At 43.9% G+C, this 16723-nt stretch overlaps 1 protein-coding gene across 1 annotated transcript in view; it reads left to right on the top strand.

Annotated features, from left to right (window-relative positions):
* Positions 1 to 582: 582 nt before the first annotated feature.
* The window catches only part of map1ab (microtubule-associated protein 1Ab), a 36357-nt gene continuing 20216 nt past the window's right edge, over positions 583 to 16723 (top strand). Inside the window, exon 1 of the mRNA XM_062547203.1 lies at positions 583 to 646. The gene's annotated coding sequence lies outside the window, so the exon portion shown is untranslated. The remainder of the gene's footprint in view (positions 647 to 16723) is intronic.

Here is a 16723-nt window from a genome sequence, read left to right as displayed (position 1 = left end):
TCACAGTCATCTTAAACTTTTTTTCTTTTCTTTCTTTCTTCCTTTTTTTTTAAGAGTATTGAGTTACGTAAGGTGCGATAACGTTCTATGAATAAAAGCATGCTCCGGTTCTGGAGTGGGCACGATGTTCTCATCCAAATCAGCTTTTTAAAATTCACCAAGAAATCTAATTACCAACTTTTAAATGAATGGCCTGAGCGAATCAGGATCACTGAGAGTGAGAGTAGGGAGTGATAATAATCCATTTAGTGGAGTCAGGTTCTCATCTTATTCAACAGTCAGGGACTTCAACATAAGTAATAGACCCACTGACTTCCTCTTGAGTGCCTGCTTTAGCTTATTGGCCACTTCTCCTTATTTCATCACTGTGTTTGGTATGCTTGTGTTTGCATTTTACATCTTTACTATACTTATTTGATGTATAATAATGTATGTAACATGCTGTATAGCATACTACAGAAGGACTTTCAATCCCTTCGAAAGGCTTTATTTTAAGTAGTGTGGAAAGCTGACGTACTCTATGTTGCTTCTTTGTGATTGTCAGGCATCCGCTCCTGGGACATCAGCCTTGCGTCATGTGACCTGGATCAGCAGCTGCAGCTTTTTGTGACGCGGCACTCTGCCCACTTCTCCACCGAGGTCAGAGGTCAGTCACACGTCATGTGACCCGCATGGGTCTTTTGTCTCAGGAGACACAGCGCATCACACAGGGTGAGGGAGGCTGGAGTCGAAGAAGGGAGATCAGCAGAGTTTTCCTGCCACTCAATGGCAAACTGAGGGATCCTAGTAACAGCAATACATATGTGGGGATATTTGAATCTAAACAGGGGACATTTTATCCTTTGATTATGCACTGCTGGGGATTTTGATGAGATCGAGATGAGATGCCATCTCTCAATTAAGGACAGGGAGACAGACGATGGAAAAGGGGTATTCTGATGCATTGTGTGGAAATTGAGTCTGCCCTTTGAATTTGTTCAATATGGCCTGAGTGTCACATTTCAACAATCAGAGAAATGGCTCGCAATGAGCCAGAGAGAATATTAAGAACGTTATACAGCTATCAGAGTTATCTGAAAGAAGGATTGAGTTGAAACTCTGATTTACTGTAAGTAATCTCATAGTAATTCATGAAGAGTTTCTTAGATAAGTACCAAGTGTTAGCGTAAGTATTACTGTAACTAGTTAGAAAAATGTCAACGTTGCATGGTAGTTCTGAAGAAGTTACAGAAAAAAAGAAACCTTTGATGTGTTTGATCAATGTTGCACCATCATGTAGTTTACTACTGAACAGTCCCACTGGGATCTAGTGATTTGTTGTGATTATTTAGGACCACAAATCATGCAGAATTTCCATGATTCTGCGATTTCCACTGAAGTATGATGATGCAGAGACATTTGCAAGCTGTAATTACAATTGCTCCTGATAAATGTCTGTGACCTCAGAAGCAAAAGCAACAACAACAGAAATACATTGGATTGATATTGCGCTTTTTCAAGGCACCCAAAGCACTTTACAGTGCTAGGGGAGCCTCTTTAGCGACAACCAGAGCATCTTTAGTAACAGCTAAGTTACAGGTTCAGTGTTCACCTTCCAAAATAGTAGTATCATCTGTGCATTGTTCACTGTCATGGCAGTGAACCTGAAGTATAGACTGCAGACATGCAGAACTTGATAATATCATACTCCCAAGCCCTCCCCTCTGGTATCACTTTTTGCACATCAGTGCTCTCTTCTCAGAGATTGCTGTCATGTGCAAAGCTGTGTCTCCTCATCGTCTATCATCGTAGCGATTATCCCAGAGAGCTGTGTCAGGAGACGGGGCGCTGCAGAGTCAGGGCTGTGCCGTTAGCCTTAGCGTTAGCCTCGGCCTCTGCCCCTCTGCCACCACTGCAGTCTGCTTTCAGGGTTGCCCGCGGCTCAGTGTCTCTCTGTTGTGTGTGTGTGTGTGTGAGTGTGTGTGTGTGTGAGAGAGAGAGCATCATAGGCCTCTGCTGCCGCACACCAGCAGTCCTGAGATTCAGAGACATTAGCACACAATGTCTGCCTGCGGGCTCAGCTGGGTCTGACTCAGGGACTGATTCCTGATATGGGAGGCTTAAGATCAAAAGAACCGTGGTGTGTGTGTGTGTGTGTGTGTGTGTGTGTGTGTGTGTGTGTGTGTGTGTGTGTGTGTGTGTGTGTGTGTGTGTGTGTGTGTGTGTGTGTGTGTGTGTGTGTGTGTGTGTGTGTGTGTGTGTGTGTGTGTGTGTGTGTGTGTGTGTGTGTGTGTGTGTGTGTGTGTGTGTGTGTTTGTTAATGTGTGTTTGTGTTTGTATGTCAGTGTATTGTTTGTATTTGATTGTATTTGATCATCTCAAATAGATTATGCACCGTCATATTGTGTGATATAGGCCTAGTGATTGCTAAATGACCACTCACCAGCCTTAACAGAATTAGGCAGTAACTTTTGAATGTTTGAGCAGCCATCATCTAATTACACAATGTGCTTGCGGCACCAGATGTGAAATTGCTTGAAAGCTCAGCATTGGTTAGACATCCTTTTGTTGGTAGGATTGCACAATTTCTGAGGGCTCAAGACACCAATTATGATTGCTTACAATCAGCGTATACTCAGCGTTACCTATATTTCGATTTTTACAGAAACACAAAAATACAATTTTTAACTAGAACCTATTTATTGTGCTTTTCAATATTTTATCAAAACTGTTTAGTTACATACATATATACAACATGATTCATTTAAGAGATGTATAGCATAACAAAACTTAATGCAATGTAAAGCCATGTTGCAATAAGTACTCTCGCTAGTCTAGGACTACGCTACATCACCTAAAGCACCAAGATCCATAGATTACTAAAGACATTACATTAGAAACAAAACACACCATAGAACACCATCAACAATGAGCAGCAGCACAATGCATTTCCTGCCAGAGCAGAGGGCATAGAAGGACACGCAAGGCTGGGATCAGATTCTGTTGACCACACACTGAGGACATGCAAGGACTCCAGTGACGCGTCAGATTGTGCTTCCTCCCTGGCGGACTCAATCCTGTCCTGAGGACCGGAATATGGCAATATCGATCCTCCGTTCGCTGTCACAGTTCAACAGGGTGTCGATCAATAACTCTCTTGTTGAAAGGGGATACTGTGTCTTCAGTGCAGGTATAGAATCTCCCTGTCTCTAAGTGGGACCGTGCCTCTTTATAATAAAACAATAATCATATTGCCTGTTTGTCTCTGTGCTCTACTAATCTTGTTGTTGTTGTTGCCTTTTGGTCTGATAGAACCAATGTGGGAATAGGTATGCTGTAGTTCAAACTGTATAAATTCTATCTCATAAATATTCCCATAGACAGGCAGTGAATATGGAGTTAGGGGTGTGAGCACACACAGCAGTGATTTTAGAGCGTCATACCTTCATTATGCTTACTACTGCCCTCAGGTGATGCAATAGAGTACTGCTACAGTGTGCTGATATTCGCTGCATTGCCATGCAGTCTGCTCTACATGCGAGGCCCAATACAGTTGATAACAAGCACCATTTGGCCAATTATCTCACTATTGACTGAATCTGTGAGTTCTGATTCTCATACTCTGAATGGATTCTGTTGTATATTATGAAGGCTTAGTGAGGAATATCAAAGATGAGAGAAAGATGTGATGTGAATTGGAAACAACTGCTCCAACTGTATATTGGAATATATTTTATATATGTTTGTGTGTGTGTGTGTGTGTGTGTGTGTGTGTGTGTGTGTGTGTGTGTGTGTGGATGTGTGCATGCATGCATGTGTGTATGCACACATTTGTATGTGTGTATGTGTGTATGTGTGTGTGTGTGTGTGTGTGTGTGTGAGAGTGTGTGTGTGTGTGTGTGTGTGTGTGTGTGTGTGTGTGTGTGTGTGTGTGTGTGTGTGTGTGTGCGTGCGGTTCACAGGACTAACACACTTTCATTCAGTTGCCCAACAGACTCTATGCAGTCGAGTTGTGCAGTGAGGTTACTAGGTTGTGTTGAATTATCACTAATACTCCAATCCCCCCTGATGGCATATTGGAGAGAGTGTGTGTGTGTGTGTTTGTTTGTGTGTGTGAGAGAGAGAGAGAGAGAGAGAGAGAGAGAGAGAGAGTGACGGCAAACTTACGGGTGGCATTAAGTGGCTTAATATGTTCACCCTGCACCTCAAACATATGTGACCCAGATTTGCAGGAAGTTGCTTATGCAGCTCAGGCTGATCTGAATCACGTTCTCTCTGGGATGACGGTGACAGAGGGAGGGGGAGCGGAGCAGAGCAGAGCAGAGCGGACGGGAGATGCAGAGGATTACAGCAGAGCTGCACCGGCCGCGCAACTCAAGCGCTCCGTTAGCGAGGCGTATGCTGCAACTATTTGCCTCCGTTATAATCAATGGGCGTACACCGTACAGCGGACGGGAGATGCAGAGGATTAGGATGGTGCCGCGATCAATGGGCCTGTTCCGCTGAGTCGCTGCTCCTCGCTTCCTCTTGGCCCATGTTGCCATGGTGATGGGCAGTTGTAGACGGACAAAAGGTCTGGCCACTGACCTCAAGGCCGGGGAGGGGGGGGGGGGGGGGGGTGCTGGGGTTAATGCCTGTCCATTAGGCAGTCAGGGTCATCCAGGAAACTGGGATTGCACAAATGCAAATAAGAGAAAAGGCATCGTTTATCTGTGTTTGTGTGTCTGTTTGAGTCTGTCTGTCTCTCTCTCTCTCTCTCTCTCTCTCCCTCTCTCTCTCTCTCTTTCTTTCTCTCCCCCTCTCTGCTTGTGTGTACCTGTCAGACTCTCTGAGACAGACAGAGGAATAGGGAGGAATAAAGGTACACAAGGTTTTGGATCATATGTTTGCCAGTGAATTTGACTAATAAGTCACTGAGTTCCTAGAAGAGATGGATGCAGGACTCCTTTTAGTTCTCATTCTCTTGTTTTGTATTTCTGATGAGGTAATCTGGCACCTATTACCGTCCCTAGAAGCCTATATGATTAATCCTCCGAGCTGGTGCACAATGGATTCGAAAAAGGCAATCTCATCAATTCGCACACACTACCTCCTCATCATTTTTGCAGAGCAAGCAGCTGATTTTGCATCTCACCTGATATCATGTATCAGATTTACAGAATGGACTCTTTCAACATGAAATACAAAAATGGTATATAGATATTTAATCCAAATCATAATAGTGTTTATTATAGGAACAATCAAGTCATTCTTCCTGGTTGGCTCAGATTGAAAACCAACAAGAATTCAGCTCCAATGCCATGTCAATCTTAAGCCCAGGTAGAGAACCGCATCGTCACTTTCACACCCATAAAGAAATGTGGCTGAGGTCCGATTCCAGTATGGGCCTCGGGCCTTTGCTTCTCAAAGTGTACACAGTCAGCAACTCCATGAAGCTGCGCCAGCCCTGGAGCCGTGTCCCCATTTCCTTTGGCTTGTGCTGCTGAGAGTCCTCAGTCTGTGCTATCAGCTTGTGAGTGACCCAAGCCAGTCACCTCTTTGCAGCCCCTGTGTCCCATTAATTCTGTACTGTGACACAGCACACGTTCTTAATCGTGTGCTATCTCCGAAGATTTGGGTTAAGTTATATTTACCCCTTATACTCTATGTAGCTAACAGTAAGTCAAGATTGAGTATGATGCTTATCTCTATCTCTCTCTCTCTCTCTCTTTCTCTCTCTCTCTCTCTCTCTCTCTCTCTGTGTGTGTGTGTGTATGTGTGTCTTATCGTTGTGGAAGGGGTAATATATACTGATGTTTTGCCTAACAGGAGGTGAGAAGCTGCCAAACGCTATCATGACTCAGTGAATTTCACTAATGCTCTCTCTGTCTCTCTATCTCTCTCTCTCTCTCTTTTTCTCTCTCTGTCTCAGTCTCTCTCTCATCACACTCTCTTTTGGTTAAGGTTCACTGAGCTTCTTCAGTTTATGCTTTCAAGAATATCACAGCACAGCACCGTACCTCAAGTGTTTTTACTGTGCAAGATAACACATTTCTAGTTATGACCTTCACGCATTATGTGGATATGTCGGTGAAGAACTAGGCCTGCTGAGTTTTTTACAGTAATCGGCTAGAAAACATAATGAAAAGTGCAATAACCTCCCAGTGTACAGACAGGAGGAATGTAGTAATGCTGTAATGGGGCAATCAACTGTATCATCATCGCCTCCCATCATATCTCCACATGCACTTGTATCCCCAATCAAAAGAGAAAAACTACACCCGACTAACGTTGATGATTTGATCAATATTTCACATGTTAGTTGTAGATTGTTGGAGTTTTGAGGGGCCTGAGCTTCTATTGGGATGTACAGTACACTCGAGCTCCATGGTCACGTAACTCAGTGTTCTGAGTGTAAATCCAGAGCAGTGAAGTGCAATGTCATCATGGCTGACTGTTTTAAACCTCCCAAATTCACCAGCGTCAGACGTGAGAGAGCTTTTGGTGTGAGACTTTAAGCACTTCTCTGGAATTCCTGCCTGTCTGATCTCCCTTCTTAAGTCCAGCGCTGCAAATATTCATTGCTTTCAGAGCCTTTGTCATTTTTTGACAGTCTATATTTTTGGAAAATGCTTTTGATTATTCCATGCCAAAAACCGGTGAAGACAAAATTTAGGATCAGGACCTTAAGAAGTATTTTTCTGCATTTTGTCGTGAAATGCGAGCAGGGCTGACGTAGGCTCCAGCAGTGCTTTACGTCCCACTCCAGAGTTAAGTGGCTAAAATGACGGTCTAATTCCATATCACTTCTAAGAGAAAGGGCTGTAAACATTCGGGCGTTTGAGGAAACTACTTGGGATCGTTCGACAATGAACATTCTGTGACCTCTGGCAACAGTTAGCCCTTTTTTTGCAGTTAATAAATATTGTCCTGGATTAAGTTGGGGGAACGGACCAGAAATAGAATGCCCTCTATGTGCAAGGACGAACCAGTGGGAGAATGTTGATTCCACAGAGGCAAAGGCCTTGTGACGAAGACTAGCACATAAGGAGCCGCAGAAGAGAGCTTTTCTATTCAGTACACTTGAGACTGAAGGTATCGTCTCAAGTCTTTCAATTAGTAGCAATTACTTTGCAAGCATGAAACCCGAGCATCAGTACTGCCACAATTAAAAGCATGTCTGAATTACCCATAGCATTAACTGACAGCATCAACAGGGTGCATTAAAAAGGTCCATACAAGGCTTGTAATCTCAATGACGGAGTGTCCAAACACAGATGATAGGGATAAAGGGATGCTCATATATGAATTCACACATCTAGACTTAATATTCAGAGAACGGCATGAATTCTTACTGCTGTGCAGAGTATATAGACTGACTTGTGTTAGTATTAACATACACTTATTCATGTATACGGTTGAGACACAGTAAACCAAAAAGGATACTAAAATATACCTGCCGTGATATGACTGCTGATGTATTTGTGTTTGTTAAATTGGGCATAAATGTGTAGGACATTGTGCCAGAGGTCGTTTATAGTCACCGTTCTTATTGTTTTCCCAAGAACAAGCTGTTTCAAGAAATCCGTTTATGGCACTGTAGCCAAGCTGAATGCCATCTCCTATTCTTTGTTTATTGCCTTTTGAATTATGTATTACTTTTGTTTTGTTTATGAAATCAAAATGTAATGGGGCTTTCAGAAATACCTGATGTAGACCTTTTTGCACTTGAGTTATGAATAATTAAACTGTTCAATAATTTAGGTTGAAGATATTGATATGGCTGCACTTCAAGTCAGTCTTAGTGCCTTAGTGCATTTGCATTAGTCGTCAAGACACACAGGCAGGGTCTAGATATACAAACTGTTTTGCATTTCTTAAGAGTTTGACAGAATACTTGCAATCCTAGAAGATAGCCAGGTATATATTTCAGTTTGATTTCATTTAACCGCAAACTACATCCTCAGATATTTTTTCTCTCTGAAACCTGAATTAAGGCAAATCTTTCTTTTCTTCCATGTGAAATTGTGTGTGTAGTCAGCAGATTCTGAACACTGGCTGAAGTATTTTTCTACGTAGCGTGAATCTGTGACAAGACAAAGAGAGAGAGAGAGAGAGAGAGAGAGAGAGAGAGAGTGTAGGACAGTCTTACCACGCCTCTTTTGTTTATTACAGCATCAAAACACAAGAGAGGCTTTGCTACTGTGCTGGGCCTTACCTTCTGGCTAAACTGCTGAGTAAGGCTACCAGACATCTCATAACATAATAGCCATGGCAACTGCGCACACTCCTCACATGTGAATGAGCCCACATCAGACTAGCAGCTGGGCTCTGTGATGTGGAGTATTAGCATAGAGAATCGGTAAAATGGAGGCCAGAGAAAGAGAGATGAGTTTGCTCTTATCTTTGCTTTCACTCACCACTTTGATGTGCTGCAGTACATCTGAGGAACAGAGAGAGAGAGAGAGAGAGAGAGAGGCAGCATGGGGCGGTGAAAGAGAGGAGGAGTGAGAAAGGGCAGATGGTGGTGTACCTAAAGATAACAACCTCAATCACCTTCATGTAGAAGTGTTAATGAAGTAGCTGATCAAATGAGTGCGTTTCCACATGCAGAATCCCAACAACATTTGGGTGTAGCTCTGGTCTGACTGAAGCAATGGGGTGGAGGCTTCACCAACGGGCACAGACCAGAGGAGGCAGTACACGGGCCAGACTTGGTCTGGTACTGCACCAAGCAGCTGCCTGGGATTAAGACCTCCCATTCGAGCTTATTACAATAACAGATCCCTTCAACCGTTGTTACAGAAGGTCATCATTGCACAAGAGCCGCAGACGGATCGCTGTCTTTTGAAGGGGGGAATTTGTTGCTAATGACTGAATTCTTCCAAATAATTAATCCTGATGAGCTTTGCGCTTAGCGTGCCGTTTGGCTGGTGCTGGTGGCTGCAGGCCTGGTCCTGGATAAATCATATTGATGAGCCTGGGAGGGAATGAATCTACTGGAGTTTGTCTAAATAGGTCACTTGCTCTCTTAGCCATGTACGTGCCAACCATTAATATTGCTCTAATTTCTCTGCAGTTCAGACAGGGTTATTGTGACTGGGCAGAAAACGACAACAATCCTGCAATCCCTCTCAGACACAGCACATACAGTGCAAACCTTTTGTACATACACACTCACTGTGCCCATTCGGAGCAAATCACGATGATTTTGTTAACAATACTAATATTGTTGTTGTTAATTATTATATATTGTTAATTGTCAATAATAGTAGTATGAAGGAAACTACTTGTGCATGAATGTGATGTGTTGTATTATTATTGTGCCACTGAAATCAGTGCACTTTTGGATGATACAGCTCAATTTCAGATAATTAGGAAAACTGTGGATCTTTGATGTGTCATCATCCAAAGCATTTTTTCAGTAAATTAGTTAGCTGAAGTCTAGTTTACCATGATAATGAGTCAGTCATACCATTTTTGTTGACTATTTTTTTCCACAAATATAATTTTACATTTGACACAAATAAAATAACACGATTTATGAATGAAAGTAACTACCTTATAATAATATAATGAGTATAATGAATCATAATTTAAGTATTCACCTTATAATGTAGTAACCTATGCTTTCTGACCACTAGTGTGTTTGGGTTCTGCCTTTAAAGTCAGACTCTTGAGCGCACTTTTGGTCTTGCTATTCCTCAAAGCTTCTCAATAATTTATCTACTGCAATCTGTTGCAGAAGAACTTGTTACTCAGTTGTGACTTTGCTTTGCTCAGTATATGTGTACTTAGATGTTAAACCCTCTATTGCAAATAAGACGATTTGAATTTGCGCTGGTGAATAATCGATTCCAGATCAATTACCATTCAAAGCAGTGGGATAGTTGCGGCACTGAAATGGTTACGACTGGTGCAGTGAGTGCGTCTACTGTGAGCCGCCCCTCCTTTATAGTTCGAAGCAGCATCTGGAGCATAGACGGCTGGTGGCTGCAGACGATGTTGCTGCAGCCATCCCGTTTTGCGACTGAGCTGCGTCTATAACAACACCTGCCAATCCACCTCATCGCGCCCCTCCTACTCTCCGCCCGCCGGCCGGACCCACACACGACTGCGCTCCTCTACAGTTGCTAGACATACAACGCTCTCTCTGAAGTAGCCCTGCATCAGCACCGGTATGTATCAGATAGTGTTTTTATTTTTTGGGATACACTGAAAGGCAGTGTTGGAGGCATTGCAGAGCTATCAATTATTAGTGCTGATACTTTAGCAGTAGAGCAGGTTGATTGTTGAGGCTTTTCACAAGCAGTCGTATGACGTCGCAGATTCAGCGCTTGTGCCGTATCCTTAAATGACCGCTCTGCCTGCCAGACGAACTCATCACTGGGTGTTTTTTTCTTCACTCTGTACAGTGCATTTGCTAGTGAAATTTCAACTCGCATGCTTTATTAATGAAAATGAATGTAGCATTTAAAGAGGTTTGCTCCTGTAGTCCTGCTAAAATACTTGGTCTCTCCGGAGAATTAAGGCAATGGACTAACCAGTTAGTATAGTATATCTCAACTTATACGTGGGAAAATGACGCACAATGACATGCACCCATTCTCAAAGTACCTGGGCTAATAAGGAAAAAACAATAGATAAGAAACCTGTTCTATTTAGAAATGGCAATGAGACCAATCCCCATAGTTGTAGCCTACATTCTTTCTGAAACGTTTATAAAGCCTTTCAAATAACTTTTGGTTGGCGTAGTATTTTCTGTGCGTAGTATTTTCTTTTCGTTTTCTGCTCTCGATGAGGACTTGAGCTCCTCCATATGTCAAATTATACTGCGCCACACTTTCGGCACAGACCAAAAGGACCCTTAAGAATTCACTAGAAGCAATCGTCCTCAACCCAGATTTGGTCTCTCCTAGCAGGGATTTCTGCATAGCTACGGCACCCAGTCAAGTGATGATTCACTGAAAGAGGAATGTCAGTCAAAGATGCGGTAGCGAGAGGTGCTGAAATCAGTCATATGATAAATAAATATTAGGCTAGCCTACTTTAAATATACAATAATCGACTTGTGGTTAATTGGTGATCAATTGGAGTCAGTCTTGTCTTTTACAGTTTTGCATATACTTGTGATGTGAATACTGTCTGTCATTATGAAGTGACTTGATGTGCTGTGTTTGTAGATGTGTGGCCTTGGAAACTGTAACATTGGCCAACCTATCTGTTTTGTGATCTAGTGTTGTATTAAAGTTAGCATATAAGATATGAGAAAGATATAAGAAATGTTGGGCTGTCTGTTTTAGTTAATCAAACAAAGCTAGATATAGCTGGATTTTGGTACTGTAGCTGTTATTCTTGTTTTTCACTTAAGTGACATATTAGTGATTGCATATAAGCCCTTTTCAGAGTGATCTCATTGCACATATTAAAGTTTGGCAGGAAATCTAAAGGCAAAACCAGTCTAGGGTGGGTTATCTGGCAGCTGTTTCGGTGTGTGTCGGCTGAGTCATTCTGTGGTAGCCCTTTTCTGTTAAAGCTACACCCGAACTCAGTGGCGTCCATCCTGGTTGAAATGAGAAAACCCAGGTTAGAAAGCAGTTAAGTTTACTCGCAGGAAACAATGTTTGTGTCTTCCATGTTCCACGACTGCAATTGAAAAAAAAAAAAATCAGTTTCTGACGGCATTTCATTTCTTTGTATCTAACCCTTTGCCTTAGTTGATGCTTAATACAAAAAGGCTCTTGTTCTAACTGTTAGAACCACACAAAGTTGTTATTTGTGGTCTGGTGAGTCACCCTGGAGAAAATTGGCAGACAAGGGTAGTCAGCTGACCAAGTGATGTCCAATGATTCGCCAGTTTTATGTGTAACATGCTGGATACACCAACCATAGTTGTCACAACCACGGTTTGTTGTTCTAGATTGAAATTGAGGCCCTGAATGGCTGATTACATGGACATTAGCAACCCTACAAGGTCCCGGTTACCTTAATTAGCCAAGCTAGAGGATTGAATCAAGACAAAGAACCTCTGTCTCATGGATTAGTGGCATACATTTCATAACCTGAGTGACAGCTGCCTACCCAGGAAAAGCCCTTGCATATGCAGCCAAAGGGCTTGATGTCACCTCTGTATACTTATTATACAGATCGTTCAGAGCTTCACGCATCATGTACCAATCTCATGGGAACACATAAATGCAGTATTTTTTGTTAATTAGCCTGCCTCTTTGAAAAGTATCCTTCCGCCTGTTTTCCAAGCTTATCTGGTTTATACTCTAGCATTGGTTTATGTAATGATACGATTGAGCTGTGCCTGCATTTAGTGTTTTAGTATGGGCTGGATTTAGCCCATATCCTTTGGGATTGGCTCACTTTTGGGGCAAGTGGGAACTGAGTGCTGTGAGCTCTGTTCTGACAGCATAATATTGGCCTTGTGCTGCATTCATGTCCTTTGGCTGATTAGGATGGCTCAACACTGCACTGTGCTTTGTTTCTTCCGTTTTCTCTCTCTTGTGCTCCCTCCCTCCCTCCTCTGTTTAAAAAACAGTTCTCTTTCTGTTCAGTGTAGGTGTTATGGAATGTGTGGGTGCTCGCTAAATTTGCTGCTGAGAGCCTGTGTATCTTCTGCTCACACTGTTCCAGCTCAGTCTCTTGTTACCTGAGTCTTGCAGCAGTAAACATATGCTGGCCATTTTACACTGGTCCTCATAATGTTACCTCTAGGTTTGCTGAACACTCTGTTAAAGGATATCTTTTGGTGGCAATGATATCAACTGAAACACTGAAACTATTACCCCACTTAAACACCTCCAATCCACCTAATGAGGTAATATATTATGAGTTGTCAATGTTAGCTAATCAACTAAATTGCTATTGTTATTTATGTATAGAGTGTTGTCTAAATGTTATGGTCATTGCATTTGATAATGTTATATTTGTGGGTAACTAACCGGCCAGCATCTCAAACCTGCCTGCTGCCACATTTCAAATCCACCTTAAGCTGTTTGTTAAATCCCCTGGCCCTCTTACTTACTGTTAAGAGGCCGTGCTTAAAGCTGCTGCCCTAATGCATACGAGACTTATTCAACACATCTGCTCCTATTCGCCTGGACAGGCAGAGGCAGACTTTTCATGAGGCCTCTTTGGTCTGAGCAGAAAAAACAGGCCATCAGCTGAAAGCAAGCCAGCCTGACAGGTAGTTGACAACTCTGCAACAGCTTCTGCTCGAGGCGGTATGAGCCTGTGGTCTAATAGTGACTTCTTCTCTCCTCTGCTCGTAGTGTGTCTTGTCATACGACCTTGTGTGTCCCCTGAGACCTGTGATGAATGACTTGTCTGAGCACATTGATTCAGCTTGAGCCACATCTTCATAATCAATGTGCAGTACAACCTTACTCCCACCCCCAACCATTCTCAACCATAACCCATAGCATTGCCATCAAGCCTGGGTGTTCCCAGGGAAACTGTTTTGATAAACATTACCTAATATGACCTCTTCTCTCCTCTCCTTATTAGCTTCGTATAGTATGAGAAGCAATGTGATAATGTCCCATTGGAAATACTCGTTTTAGCCTGAAACACATACCACATTTTGGTCCCCTCTTCATGTTATTTCTGTGGATTAAGAGCATGACAAAGTAATGACGTGACTGTGCCACAGACATTTAAACCTTTCAGGTTTGCCCTTCAGGTCCGCCCTCGGGTTTGTGTGTCTGCGTGGTCTTTGAGGCGGAGAGATTGTGATCTCATCAGTGGCGTGGTGTGAGGCTGCTGACGTGGTGCCAGGTGCTGTGCCCTTGGCCCCCTGGGCATCTGCCTGGCCACTGACTACCGTGTTTGTTTGAGTCTTCGGCCCTCCCCTCCCCTCAGCCATTGTCTCCGTTCTCTCGTCCTTGATGGCCTGTCTGACCCTCTCTGCTGCTGCATTGACCGACTTAGTCCCCTCGAGTGGGGCCTGAGAGCTCCTGACTAGATTCTCCTTGACAGTTGGCTCTAGTGCTCTTTCTTTGCTCTGGCTTTCTCAGAATCGCCTTTGCCCTCCGTTCCCACCTCCTCTGACCATCCTGTCACCTCTTTCTCCCACCTTCTCTGTCTCTTTCTGTCTCTCTCTCTCTCTCTCTATCTCTCTCTCTCTCTCCACATTTTGATAGAGGTGAGATTCTAGGTTCATTGACATCTCCAGATGCTGACATCCCATTCCTTACCTCCATAGCAACCACTGAAGTGATGGTATTTGTGTGTGTACGTGTCGTATGTGAGTCCAAGGATACGGAAAGTTCCCAAGAAGCACCCCTAAACAGGGTACCACCTTTTGCCACACCCTTGCCCAGGTGGTGGTCAAGAGATCTAATGGACACAGATACAATTAGCATTGAGACTCTAATGGGCTTAGTTTTACAACATTCAGCTGTGCCAAGTCACAGGACTAGGATTACCAAGAACAAACTGGGACATTCACTCCCTGAAAATGGGCAGAGGAGAGGGAGGTTAATGCCAGGGGGGGTAGGGCAGGGCAATGGGACAGCATGAACTCTGAGACGTCTGGGAGTAGTCGGGATTGGCATTTGATCGGCAATTAGGACTGAAGCCGCCCACTGAGGCAACTTGTTTTTCTCTGGACAATTGACAAGTGGTGAAAGCCATTTGAGTTTGGTCAACAAATATTTTTGTGAGCAATTTTACGGTCAGTCTGAGCTTTGAACAGCACTTCAAACTGCAGCTGACTTGGTGGCCAGGAGTGGTAGATCTGTGCTGTTAAAGCGTATTGTGATTTATGGTTTCATTCAGACTCGACTTGATGGAGGTTGGTGCTGTCCTGGGTGCTGAAAATATCCAGAGGCTCTTGTTGCATGCGCACATACACACACACACACACACACACACACAGGCATACAGACACAGGCACACACACACACACACACACTCACACACCCCTCTCCCTCTGACGTGGCGTCTACTCATGTGGCTCCGTCAGCCAGCGGAGCAGACTAAACGCTCCCCATCACAGACACCACAAACTCAACGACCCCACCTGCTTGAATGAATACGATGTCATAGCACTCCGTGTGTAACAAAGGTCAAGGTTGGGTGGTGTAGCGACAAGAAAAAGATTTTCTTACAGAGAGCTTGCACCCAGACACCCTGCCTGGGGGCCACTAGGAGTCCAAACACTTCCTTTTGATTCCTTGAACCTTCTCTGCCTGTCCGTTGCTAAATCTGGAAGCGCTTATCTGGAGCAGTGCAGTGGCTGGTCTGTGCGCTGTCACTGCTCTGATTTGGGTTATTTTAACCGTGTGCTCTCATTTTAGGCGCCCATGCGATGGGTATTTATATCAAGCAGGTCAGTTCAGGTAGGACTACGTGGCAACATGGCGGCCAGTGAGGAAAAGGGCTGGCCCACCTCTGACCCTCCTGCTTCGGTGGCTGAGGAGCTTCCTGAGAGACACAATGCGCTGCGAGTATTTCGTGACAGCAGAGGTAGTCCTGTTAGGGAGAAAGTCTAAAACGTGGCTGATCACAGACCTGTCCAGCTAGACATAGTGTTTACCTGTCTCATGACCTGGAGATTAGCCGGTCTTTTGAAAGTCTCTGAACCCAGGACCCAGGCTGCTATCACTGGGCAACATAGCAGCACTGCTCCTGTGTCCTCATGCCAGGGATTATCTGTTCCATTTTAGTGTCAGTTTATTTTAGTTTGTGTGTGTCTGTGTGTGTGTGTGTGTGCATGCATGTTTGCGTTTCTGCGTGTGTATGTATGCATGTTTGTGTATATGCATATGTGTGTATATCTGTGCGCGTGCGTGTGTACTGTATGTACAGTATGCTTGTGTGTGTGGGTGCATGTGTGTGTATCTGTGTGCCTGTGTGTGTGTGTGTGTGTGTGTGTGTGTGTGCGTGCGTGCGTGCGTGCGTGCATGTGTGTGCCGTATGTTTGTGTTCATGCACACTGTTTGTGATTTTATGATACCTTGATATACAGTGTCATTTATGATTTATGAACATTAGGTAACAAGATTCTAATAATTACTTCCTTGGCTTGGCTCGGCTCCAACAGTCATTAGCCCACAGCCTCATTAAAAACATGCCGACACCAAAGCATGCAGCAGCACCTCTACACCCCCCCCCCCCAACCCCCCCGTTACTGATTCGTGGCAGGAAATGACTCAGCAGCCAGGGTGTGCGAGAAGCGAAAGAGGAAAAAAAAGACAGCAGCGCTTTGCAGATACAGCGCCAGAGTGTTGATGAACGCTCGCAGATGAAGCTGTGTGCTTTTCTTAGGCTAGCATGAGGAGCCTTTTGTTAAAGACTGAGCCTTTTGTCACAGAGTGCTTACTGGTGTGCGCAATGCTTAAGGAATTTCCCTGTAGACGGCTGGATGTTTTCCCTGGCGTCGCCGTGCCAGTGACAGAGAGCCAGAGGACTGAATAGCAGAAGGGATCTTGGCTGAACACTCTGGTCTCCAGAAAGGACTGTTTGAATCAGACCTGCAGGGGGAGTGGTATTGTCTGACTTACAGTCCCCACTACAGCACAGAGGAAGTGGATCCCTCTGTTTCTCTTGGCCTATACTTAAAGTTATATAATAACATCTCCCACCCACCTTTAGATCTGCTTCCTTAGTAGCAGTTACAATAACAGGGTGACTACATGGTCTGTATGACTAAGATCCAACTACAGGCTATTTTAGTCCCCTGATATGTGTTATGTATCTTATCCATTGCAACAGCAGTTCTTTTTTTCTAGCCAGCCTTTGCAGTTTTTTGAGC

The sequence above is a fragment of the Sardina pilchardus genome, chromosome 10 (genome assembly GCF_963854185.1).
Source record: "Sardina pilchardus chromosome 10, fSarPil1.1, whole genome shotgun sequence".
Taxonomy (NCBI): domain Eukaryota; kingdom Metazoa; phylum Chordata; class Actinopteri; order Clupeiformes; family Clupeidae; genus Sardina; species Sardina pilchardus.
The sequence above is the reverse complement of the archived record's forward strand: the minus strand, read 5'-3'. Positions and strand labels throughout refer to the sequence as shown.